At 53.8% G+C, this 8,569-nt stretch overlaps 1 pseudogene across 1 annotated transcript; it reads right to left on the bottom strand.

The window, feature by feature from the left end:
* Positions 1-4,849: 4,849 nt before the first annotated feature.
* Positions 4,850-5,291, bottom strand: LOC307199014 (mth938 domain-containing protein-like; annotated as a pseudogene). Its single transcript has 2 exons — positions 5,285-5,291; positions 4,850-5,221 (listed from the first exon to the last, which is right to left on the bottom strand). The product of its transcript is annotated as a mth938 domain-containing protein-like (transcript).
* Positions 5,292-8,569: the final 3,278 nt, after the last annotated feature.

Genomic DNA, 8,569 nt, shown 5'->3' with positions numbered 1-8,569 from the left:
CGGGTAGGGCACAATGGGGGCTCTGTCCCCGAGTTCCCCCAAACAGTCACCTGCTTTCAGAGTCTCCCCCCGCTCCCACCCCCACCCGCCCCAGTGTCCGGAGGGCCCAGCGAGCTTGGGGGAGTGGGGCCAGAGCCAGGGGGGATGGGCAGGAGGCGACCCCTCCCCCCCTCCTCCCCGGGCAGGCTGGGGAGATGGGCCCAAGGCCGGGAGAGGCCCCGACTTACAGGGGGCGGGGGTGGGGCAGTCTGTGGATGGACTTGGAATGCAGGTTCCGTGAGGCCGGCCAAGGGGAAGGGGCACTCAGCCTGCCCACTCCTCGGTTCCACATGCCCGGCCGCCGCGGCCCGTGCCTTCCCGCCTCTCCTCCTCCTCCCACCACGAGGCTCATATATGCAGAGACACACAGGCACACGCTCATGCATGCGGCCCCACACACGGCTCCCGGACGCACGCCGGAGCGGATGTGCCCAGACCCAGCAGGCCAACTCAGGTACACAGACCCGCACCGGCCACTCGCATATGCACCAGCACACCCGCCCTCCATCCCCTTTGCACCCCTTCCGCCAGCCTCCAGCCTCCAGCGGCTCAGGACCAGCGCCCCAGCCCCCGACCACCCCCCACCCCGTGCCCTCGCTGCCCCCTGCTGCTCCAACACAGGTTATGACAAGTTTGCACTTGTTGTGACCTCAAGAATGTGGCCCTGGGGCGGGGAATGTCCCGCTGCTCCAGACCGCACTTGCTTATACGTTAACCACGGACACGGTCTCTGCTGAACCGTGAGCACGTCCGCCCCTCCCCCCCATCCCACAGACCACAGAGAGGTTTGGTGAGCCAGGACCCCCGCCCCAGAGCGGAGCCAAACACACTGAATGGAATCATGCGGGAATGACCAACCCCAGCCTGCCCCAGCACCCGCCCAGGGCCACCAGCCCAGGGCCACCAGCCCTTGCATCTGCCCAGTGCACTCAGGGTCATGGCCTCTCACCACCCTGTGAGGTAGATGGCCTCGTTATCATTTCCCCGTTTTATAGTAGGGCTCTGACAGGTGACGTGACATATCCAGGTGGCAAGACTGGGACTCCATTCTCAAATGGAAGTCTCTTGCTGCTGGGTGTTTTTCTGGGTTGTGTTTTGCGGGGGAGGGGTCACTATGCCTCTTGGCTTCACTCAGATGACCCAACCCATGTGGAATTTTCACAGAATTATCTTTTGCCCACCTTCTTTGGGAAGAGTGGGGGCATGTTGGGGTTGGAGTGGGGGAGAACAATGGGTACAGGGACCTTAAACAGGACTCTGCATCCAGAAAGAAACTCAAAAGTTCACCTTGACCCTTGACTGCCTCTAGGCAGGGTGAGCCTACCTCCTTTCGTTTCCTACATTCCCATGGGCCCCATTCCCACTGCTGATGGATCACTGGAGAGAGGAGCCCCATGGCCTTCTTGGCCAGGGTTTGGAGTTTGAGATCTCTGTTGATTATAAGTCCTTCACAACACCCGGCTCTGACCTTCCCTGTTAATATCCTATGTCTGTATAAGGATCTATAGGGCAGGTCTACGCCTCTCCTACTATTCTGGTCTGGGACATCTTCTGGAAGCCTGGAGCAGGTACCCTAAAAAGGGAAGAGATAATAATAAAAGATTAAAAAAAAAAAAAAAAAAGGGAAGAGATGGAGGGCTTACCAGGACCAGGACCCCGAGGATTTGAGGGCTGCTTGCGCGATGGTGTGCTGGGACCCGGGGTGGTTGATGGGGTCACAGGTGCAGAAACCCCATTAGATGGAGAACTAAGCTGATGTTGGTTTGCTCATCTGCAAATGTTATCGAATGCCGATCTCCATGATGTTTCCCTTACATCAGAATTGCAAAGCCCCCTGCAGGACCCTTCTATGCCTTAACCCCACTGCTCACCTAGCATGCTCCCCCGCTGGCTGCCAGATTCTGCTGAAGCTGCGTCATCCATCTGTCTTCCTCCACGCAGGAACACTCCTCTCCCAGCCCTTATCCTCTGGTGTATTCTTCTGACTCCAAGTGCCCTTCCAAATGTCCCCTGTTGGAGAAGGAGGCCTGGCCAAAGGACAATTTCAACCCCTCCAGCTGCACTCAGGCTCGGGGGGGTGGGGGGGACAGTGAGACAGCCACCTCTGAATCTAGTTCTGCATCTAGTCAGTGTCGTTGGGCCACCCCTGCCCCCATCCTTCTAGTCAAAGGAGAAATGTGGATAAGGAATAAGTGGAAAGTCGGGGAAGGGCAGAGAGATTCCCTCCCAGGGTGACAGTAGACCCGCCCCCCCCCCGCCCCCCCACGCCAGGCTTCTCTATGTGAGGGTCAGAGGTTGCTCTTCAAATGTGGAACCTGAGAAGGAAAGGGAGTGGCGAGGACCCCTGTCGGGGAAGGTGGCTCAATTCCCTGAATATGCATCAGAAGCACAGGGTGCCTATGGGTGTCCATCTCCACCAAGGGTAAAAATAAGAACAAATTCCTTAGGCAGCAGCAAGTAAGTTTTGACTTAGCAGGAAGCATTTCCTGGGTATAAGGGATTAGCAGGCAAAGGGGAAGGATGGAAAGAGGTGGAAGACTCACTCCCCCGATGAGAAAGAGAGGCCCAGCTTAGCCGCCTATTGAACAGAGGTTGGGTGGCCTAGGAGACATTTCCAAAGGGGCTCAGGGCCCCTGTGGGCCATGGACTTCCAGCTGTCTCAGATAACTCCCTTGATCATTTCCACAGCCCCTAGCAGAGAACATCATTGAATCTGCCCCTTCCCAACGGGCCCGCTATCTGCTGTTTCTTCTAGCTCTTCTTGTTGTCATATTTCTGGGCCAGCTGCTGTGGGGCAAGGAGATTCCTGAGGCCTGCTGATGGGAGGCGCACACTGGACACCCCTAGGCTGGGGCTTTGGTTGGAGGGGAAGAGCTCAGTGGATAATGCTCCCAGGTTGGCCCTTCAGGACCCCAGGGTTAAGAAAAGATCTGGTAGGAAGAGAGAGCTTTGGGATGAAGAAGAAAGTCAGGGTTATTGCTCTGATTCTGGTGCTATAAGCCGGCTGTGTGATTGTGGAAAAGTTACTCAACTTTTCTAAACCTTGGCTTCCTCTTTAGTGAAATGAAGGGGTTGAACAGGAGACATGCGGGCCTCCCAGCGCCGACATGCCATGATGATATGGTGGCCAGATGAAAAGTGCAGTTTAAGTGGGCCTGGGTTCAACTTGCAGTCACCTCTTCCTTACTCGTGGTCCTTCTGGACAAGTCAACTAACCTTTCTGAGTCTGGTTTCCACACATTCACATGAAGGCAATGGCATTACCCACCTCTCAGGGAGGATAGGATGACGTGGTACGTGGAAACCCAGCACAAGGGCTGAGGTGGGGAAGTCCGCAGCACGTGGGGACACAGAGGGGCAGCAGCTCACACTGGGGCTGTGGGCGTCTGGAAGGGCTTCTCAGAGAAAGTGACATCTAAGGCGAGGCTTGGAGGAAGGGTAGAGATCGACCAGGTGGAGTGGGGAGGGGAAGAGTGCTTCACGGAAGAGGCCCCACTGTTTGCCAAGAACTGTTGGTAAGAGAAGGCATGGCCTGTTCAAGCACTGGGAGAAGCTTAGTGTAGCTGGCGGCAGAGGCTGTGTGTGAGGGGTGGGTGGAGGACCGAGAATGCTGGTGCTGGAGAGGCCAGCTTATTACATACTCTGTCCCACCTGTCATTCTAGGGGCTTACGAGTTGGGATCCCTCCACTTCGCCTCCATCTTTCTTTTCCTACTTTTCTTTCTCCCAAGCTCAGTCCTCTTGTCTTTGGTCACGTGGGCTCCAGGAAGCACTGGGCTTCCCAGGAGGACCTGGTCGGTCCAGGGAGAAGCTCTATCCACAGTTGCCCGACTCTGGACCAGTTTGGGGTCCAGGTCTGGAGTCTTCCGCCTCTCTCCTTTCCCATGATGAAAGATGGATCTGCCTCCTGCAGAAGGCTCTGGGTTTCTGGCATTGAGGCTCCGTGCTAAGCACTGAGTACCCACTGTGGGCCCTCCCCCACCTGGCCACTCATGAGAGAGAGACACGAGAGTGTTGATGGCAGTGGGCTGAGGGCAGTGTGGAGTGAGAGCTGAGGGAAACTAGAGAGAGAACTAGAGAGAGAGAAACTAGAGAGCTGAGGGAAACAGCTCTTCAGCCTGGAGCGAAGGCGGATGGAGAGACCGAGTCAGTGCGCGCAGCTGTCTGAAGGTTGACGCTTTAATGGGAAGCTCGGAGGAAGGACTTCCCAAGGATGAAGCAGGTCACATACCAAAAAGGGAGACTGAGGGAGGGAAAAGAAATGTACATTATCAATCCTATGGGCTCTTTTAAGCCAAGAAATACTTAGACAAAGCTCTATACTAGGCACTGAGGAGGTCACAAAGATGAACAAAACACAGGCTAGGAAGCAGTTCAGAAATGATTCTCCTGATTGACAGGAGAATCGTTGACAGGAGGGGGTAACTCTCCTGCCTCCCCGCCACCTACCCTGCCTCTTGGACCCTCCACTGACTAGGTCCAAGGCCTCCCTTATCACAGCCACACAGCTTCTAAGATCACAGGCGAGAAAAGGTATAGAGAAGGGGGCTTCAGCCGGGAGGTAGGTCAGCCTCCCTCTCTTCTCTCAGGTGGGGAGCCCCACTGGTTCCAGGACCCTAAGGAACCGGTCCCATCAGGTTGGCCTCTCTCTGGTTTCTCAGATTCTGGTGGCAGATCTGGTGACAGCTCAGTGGCTCCCTGGCCTCCACCCCAAAAACCTTATCTTCTGGGGCCTGGCCATCCTGGGCTCTTTAAAAAATTAAAATTTTTTTTTGTATCATTTCTTAGTGAGTTATTCTCTTAAGGCTCCATCAGCAGGTGGAATGGAAGACCCCTCCCACCCTGATGCCTTGGGTAACCAAAGCATTATCCTCCTTCAGTGCCTGCTCTGTCTGGAGGACCCGCACATCAATGCCTTGTTTCCTGAGGTACTCCACAGCTGATGAGGGTACCTTCGAGCCGTCACTCATCCCCTGGCCAATAACAAGGGTCAGCACGCCTTTCTCGACAACTTCCTGCACATCTGCAGGCTGCACACCAGGAGAGCGCTCAGTTCTTGTTTCTCTCCAGTCCCAAGCCTGACTTCCCCCTGGCCACGCTTTGCAGTCCTTACAGATTTTAGTAGAGCCTGGGACTTTCATTTGCCCCCTATGAGAGGGAAACAATTTCAGGGGACGAAGGAGCTTAACCGAACTCCAACGCCCTCTCTTTTCAGAGTTACGATCCCAAACCTCTCCGTGTTTTACCCCTCATCCTGGGCTTTGAGCAGCCTGCCAGCTGGCTGGAGCCCCCAAGGGGAAGCAGGAGGGCAAGGGGCCAACAAGCATGATGTAGGAACTGAGTTCTGTGTGTCATCCCTCGCTAAACACCTTTCCTACCTCTCGGCAGGTTGAATGGGTTTTGGAGGGAGCTTCACCTTGGGAATTATGATGGAATTACAGGGAGGTAGGATGAAGGAGGTGGGCTGGAAGCCTCCTCCAATTCCAGGGCTGTAGTAAGTCCTACCGCATGAATCACTGTTACCCTGGAGAAAGGACAAATAAGGCAGGAGGTAGCTGGAGCGTCACCGAGCCCACGTGGGTGTGGAGAGGCAGCATGACTGAAGGTCCACGGGACTTGGAGACAGAGGGTCCGGCTTTGCCGTTAAATAAACATCAGCAAGTTACTTTACCTCTCGGAGCCTTGGTTTCTCTAATTTGCTAGGTATTTTTCTTTCATCTGCAAAGTAGGCTAATAATAATATCTTATATTTGCATACAGGCCTTACAGATTTCACATACTTTTATCTCCTGTAATCCCAACCAAACAATGGAAGGTTTTATTGCCTCCTTAGGTGAGGAAACTGAGCCCTAGAGAGATGAAGAGATTGACTGAAGTTCCCATAGCAAGTAGATGGCACAGATCTGGATGGCAAATAGTGGGAAAGAAGGATAGATAGGGAACTTTGGCTGTGACCCAGACCTGCCAGGATAACAAATAGGTTTCATTTGTGAGGCTAACTGCATTGGATGGAAAACGGCTCTCTGTATCACCATGCTGGGAAAGATTCTGAGGTTCAGTGAGGAAAAAAGTACTGTGATGAATCAGTGATATCTGTTAAGGGCAGGAGGTGGGGTAAATGACGGCCCAGACGCAGTTGGTTGGCATCCCTAGCCTGGAATCAGACCAGGGATTTCATGTCTAAGTCTTTCCTCTATACGAATCAATTAGGTTAAATTCAAAGGCACCAGCTTGACAAGAGAACTAAGGTGTAGTCTCTGCCTTCGAGGAGCTCACCATCTCTCAAGGACAGAGGCGTGCTATATCGATGATGTGGCAAAGCGTCCCAGGAACGTACAGAGAGTAATGAGGGCATTTTAGGCAGAGAGACCTGCTTGGTAAAAGCATGGGGCCGTGCAAGTGGGGTGCAGACTGCATTTGAAGAGCCAGTGGCAATTCTATATGGCTAGAAGATGGGGTCCATAGGGAAAAGTACCAAAAGGAGAGGCTTTGGAAATCAAGGTGGCATCAGATGGTGAAGGGTTCTGAATGCCATGTCTAGAAGTTTGGGTTTTACTACAGAAGCTGTGGAACTCCTTGAAGGATTGAAAGCCAGAGCGATGGGATGTAATTGTGTTGTTGAAAGGCACTGTGGCAGCTGAGGGGGTGGAGGTGAGGGAGGCGAGGCTGGGGGTGGGAAGACAGGAGATCATTGCAGCACTTCAGGTGAAAGAGAACTAGGGCAGCCTCAAAGGAGTTGGAGAGAAGCCCACAAAGGCAGAATTGATAAGACCCAGTGACCCGCTGCATGAGCGGCAAGAGAGAAACCGAGGGCGACTCTAAGGTTTCCAGCCTGGGCACTGAATGGACGGTGATGCTGGGAACAAGAGGGGAAGCACAGGAGAGACTCCCTTCTGAGTAGAGAGGATATCAGTCTGAACACGTTAAAACTAGACTCTCCAGGTAGAGGGAGCCTGTAAGTGTTGGTTGTACAGGGCAGAGGTGAGGGGAATCTGTGGGAGTGGTTGAAACAGCCGAGGAAGGGAGAGCAGAGTGGTTAGAGATGCCAAGGGGGATCCCTGAGAAACACCAACAATTCAGGGCCCGCGAGAGACCACAGCAAGAGAGATGGACCAAACCTAAAGAGACCGGGAGGAGAGAGCCTGGAGGACCATGTCAGAGAGTGAAGATGAGACTCTGCACCGTTAGTGCTGACCCCACCCAGTGCTCTTGGTACGTCTGTGCACTTATCTAATTCTCCCAGCACTCTGGTGAGGTAGATATCATTAGGCCCCTTTTTTTTTGCAGGTAAAGGAAAAGGAAACTCAAAGAGTTTAAGTGATTTGCTCCAAATCCCAAAGCCTAGAAGTGGCAGGGCCACTAATGAGCTAATCAAGGTCTCCAAAATCAGTGGATCCCCACCACATCTCAATAAGAACCGAAGGACAGAGTGTCCAGGGCAGACAGGCTGGCCATCAGTCTCACATGACGCAGAGAGACTGCTGGGGTCGAGGACTGAGAAAACGCCCTTGGCTTTGATGATTGGAAGGTTAGCTGTGACCTTGGAGAGAGATTCTTGCGGCTCTAACTGCCACCAGCTGGCTGTGCGGATCAAGTGGAATTGCGTCTAATGTGCTTCATATCAATGCAGAGCCTGGGAGTCTGAAGGAGGCTGATGCTGTTATTTTTACTGTTATTAAATATTGGTAAATTGGACCACTTGATATTGCTGACATGGGACCCGTTCTTTAAAACTGGTGATTTCATATGGTTCAACCTAACAGTAAAAGGGGGTGGGCTGGGGTTGGTGGGCAGGAGAGGACAGGAGAAGGCAAGCCGCCAGGGCAAGGGCAGTCCCATGGGGCTGGGGAGCCCTGCCCCCTGGTGGCGGGGAGGTAATCTTCAGCCCCAGGCTGAGGATCGGTGAGGCTTGAAGTTTGCAGGAGTCCCTCTCATCTCCTCCGCTCCCCTCCAGCCATCTGTATAGTCTTGCCAGCACCCTCTCCACTAAGTCCAGCTGGGCATGGGGGTGAACTCTCCCTAGGGGGCTCTGTCTGGAAGAATACTTCTAACCTCTCAACTAGGGTGATCCTCTCAACCAGTATCTTTGGGGATCAGTTGGGTTCTCCCCTATGGAGAAGCCAGGAGCCTAGGCCAGGTGGTGACTGATTAAATAGAGCAGGCTGACACACGAATAAGAGGTCTTCAACAGACCCCTTGATCATCGCCAGCCCAGCCCCTCTGAAATCTCCCCCAGTATGCTTGGGAGCCCTTTCAGTGTCGCAGGTCTTACTGATAACAGTAGAATAACAATGACAACAGAAGTTATTTGTACTAATGCCATTGCTTCCAGCCGTGTCTTAGCACCTGGACTGATTTTTCTGGCTCTTCGGTCAAGGTGAGGAGGGATGGGTTAATGTCTCTGAGATGTTCCTCTGGGGTGAGGACCCAGATGGGGCCAGGCCTGCAGGCTCTTGGGATGGCTGGAGCTGGGGCTGAGGAGGCAGTGGTGCATCCTTTGTCCTCAGCTGAACTCTGCACAGTGCCAAGCT

Source organism: Stenella coeruleoalba (genome assembly GCF_951394435.1).
Source record: "Stenella coeruleoalba genome assembly, chromosome: 1".
Classification (NCBI taxonomy): Eukaryota; Metazoa; Chordata; class Mammalia; order Artiodactyla; family Delphinidae; genus Stenella; species Stenella coeruleoalba.
Note: the sequence above shows the minus strand (reverse complement) of the source record. Positions and strands in the feature narration are given on the sequence as shown.